Below are 3196 nucleotides of genomic sequence, written 5' to 3' on the forward strand. Positions count from 1 at the left end.
TAATTGCAGAGAACTCCCCACTAACCCCCAACTCCTCACTTACTTTGGTTACTTTTTAAGAGTCTACCTTGGCCAGACAAAATTGCAACAGTATCTTGATAGAAGGAAATCTCCAGAACCTTCTCCCCCCACAAATTTTCAGGTTTAAATCTTGAAATTCCAGTCTTAGTTCAACCACACATTATGTCACAGATCGGTGTTGTCCATCTATAATGACTCCTCCATCAGCTCACTTTCCATTTGTGCTTTTACCTTCTCAGGATTTGTCTCAGCCTCCAGCTTTGGCTCTATCTGGGCTATTGATTTAATTATTTTCCATTTGAAAACTAATCCTCCTCTCCCTTCAAAATATATACATGATTTTCAAAGGAGAACCTCCCAGCCAGATCCTGGTCCCAAGAAAAGTGCTCCAGGAGCATCTTCTCTTGTTTGGAATATTCAGTCCTTACTGGGGAGAATGATATATTCTTTTTCTGAAGCTCTTTGAAGTTCAGATTTAAATACAAATCTGACTTGATTTTATTCCTGCAGTTTCTGTTATGACAGTTTTAATTGCATGTGACTTAATCATCAACCCACAAAACCATCTGCAGGTCCTCAGTGCCTAGAAAGATCAGTCTAAGCCATTGCACTCCTGTTGATATGTCTGTGCACTTCTCTGATATCTAAAACCTTCATATGCAACTTTCTATTTACCCTTTATGGACTTTTTATTGTTCAGCTGCCTTGAGGCATAGGACAGTGACAAGAGGTTTTCTAAGCCTCTAGCTTTCTGATGAGGAGAGAGCTGATTCCACGCTGTCCATTATTTGTTACGGGAGTGTTTGAATTCTGTGATTCTTTTACCATCACACATGCTTTCTGCCTCTGGCTCCTCAGATTTCTGATTTAACCTTTTAATATTCACTGCTTTGAAGAATATTTACCCAGTCATTTTGCATGCATTATTTACTACCTAATCACTTTACCTCATTCTGGAACATTTGTATGCCTAGACATGCCATTCAAGTTAAAGACTTCAGTCTGATTTTGAATAAATTATACAGGTCTCCTTATCAGCTTTTGCACTTCTAAAATTGTTAATTGTTAAGGAGAATAAACTTGTTTGCTGTGTGAGAGATGTCTGTGAATTGTAGTTTTTTCAACTTGATTTTAAACAAATTCTATTTTAAAACTAACGTCAAGGGATGCTGGGGTCGCTTAGGGGTTAAGCGTCTGCCTTGGGCTCAGGGTATGATCCTGGAGTCCCAGGGATCGAGTCCCACATTGGGCTCCTGCATGGGGCCTGCTTCTCCCTCTGCCTATGTCTCTGCCTCTCTCTCTCTCTCTGTGTCTCTTATAAATAAATAAAATCTTTAAAAAATAAATAAAATTAACTACAATTTAACTTATGACAACTCAGGTGAAATATTTTGAGTAAATTGGCTTTGAGATAGAACCAAAATATTCAAGGAAAATTGAATTATTGAAAAACATTTGAAGTCATAATCAAATTGCTATTATATTAGCTTAACTTTAAAGCATAGAAGTTAAAAAATCCAATGTACTAGATAAGGGTCAAACAGGACAAGTATAGCTAGCGTACAGTACAAATGAAAACAGACATTTCTTTATGATTCTTGTAAGATTTCACAAATTGTGCTTGTATCATGAAAGTGGGTAACTCATTTTGAATTTCGATGCCAATACAAAGAAAAATGAATCACGTATGTTTCGTGTGGCACATAATTATAGATGTATTCTTTTTGTTCCAGTTTTAAGTATTTAAAATCCATCCTCAGGATTATCCATTTGTCATTTTTTCCACTTTCCAGGTTTAGCAAAAAGAGAAAGAAAGAAAGAAAGAGAGGGAGAGAAGGAGGGAGGAAGGAAGGGAGAGAGAGAGAAAAAAAGAAAAAAAGAAGAAAGAAAGAAAGAAAGAAAGAAAGAGAAAGAAAGAAAAGAGAAAGAAAGGTTATCTCCTGTGTTTTCAGATGTAACTTGGAAAATGTTTAATTTCTTGTAGGATTCTTAAAACCCAGTTCATGCAAACACCTGGAGTAAAGGTAACTGGAATTAGGCATAGAATTCTGTAAATGCAAAGAGAACTGAAAATCTTGAACTTTGATAAATATAGATGATATACAGCTAATTTTCAGTGTACTCATATTGGTTCTTCAATGCAATATTCTCATTGTTGAGAGATCGAATTGAATCTTTTGTCATCTTGAGCCAAAGATACAGCAGAATTAGACTAAGACAAATAACAAATAATCAAAGTGGTTTGATTATTTACTTATTTATAAAAGATTTCATTTATTTATTCATGAGAGACAGAGAGAGAGAGAGGCAGAGACACAAGCAGAGGGAGAAGCAGGCCCCATGCAGGGAGCCTGAGGTGGGACTCGATCCCGAGTCTCCAGGATCAGGCCCTGGGCTGAAGACAGTGCTAAACCACGGAGCCACCCAGGCTGCCCTGGTTTGATATTTATACTCGTATCTTATTCTTCCCTTTTGCTCATGAGTTCGCATGCTTATCCCATGATGCAAATAGATTTTGCTTCAGCCAATCTTCTGTCTTCTACAAAATAAAGTCTCATTCTTTTATAATGAAAAGACAAAATTTATCTTGCCAAGAGGATTGGATATGTTCTAATTCGGGCTACTTCTTTTAGGTGTGTCTATAAATAGCTCTATCATTTGTGAAAGATTTGACTAGTCTCTAAAGTCATTGAACAATTAAATCAAATTAGTTCAAGCTATAAATGTAGAGGTGTTATGAAAAGAAAATGTTCTTTGTTAATCAGTAATTTTAGATTAGAATTCAGACTCTGCTCCTTGATGGTTTTATTGCTTTGGCCAAATTACTTAAACTCGCTGAGCTACAGTTTCATCATGTATAAAAAGAATTATAATACTTAACAGCTGTGTTAAGAGTACAAAATGAGATAAAATATGTGAGAAGGGTCTATAAAATGTTAGATACTTATTATATATTAAACAGATGTTAATTTTTTAAAAGATTTTATTTATGTATTCATGAGAGATGCAGAGAGAGAAAATGAGAGGCAGAGACACAGGCAGAGGGAGAAGCAGGTTCCAGGTAGGGAGCCCGATGCGGGACTCGATCCAAGGACTCCAGGATCACGCCCTGGGTGGAAGGCAGGTGCTAAACCACTTAGTCACCCAGGGATCCCCAAACAGATGTTAATTTTCT

The sequence above is a fragment of the Nyctereutes procyonoides genome, unplaced genomic scaffold, assembly GCF_905146905.1.
Source record: "Nyctereutes procyonoides isolate TBG_1078 unplaced genomic scaffold, NYPRO_anot_genome, whole genome shotgun sequence".
NCBI classification, from domain to species: Eukaryota; Metazoa; Chordata; class Mammalia; order Carnivora; family Canidae; genus Nyctereutes; species Nyctereutes procyonoides.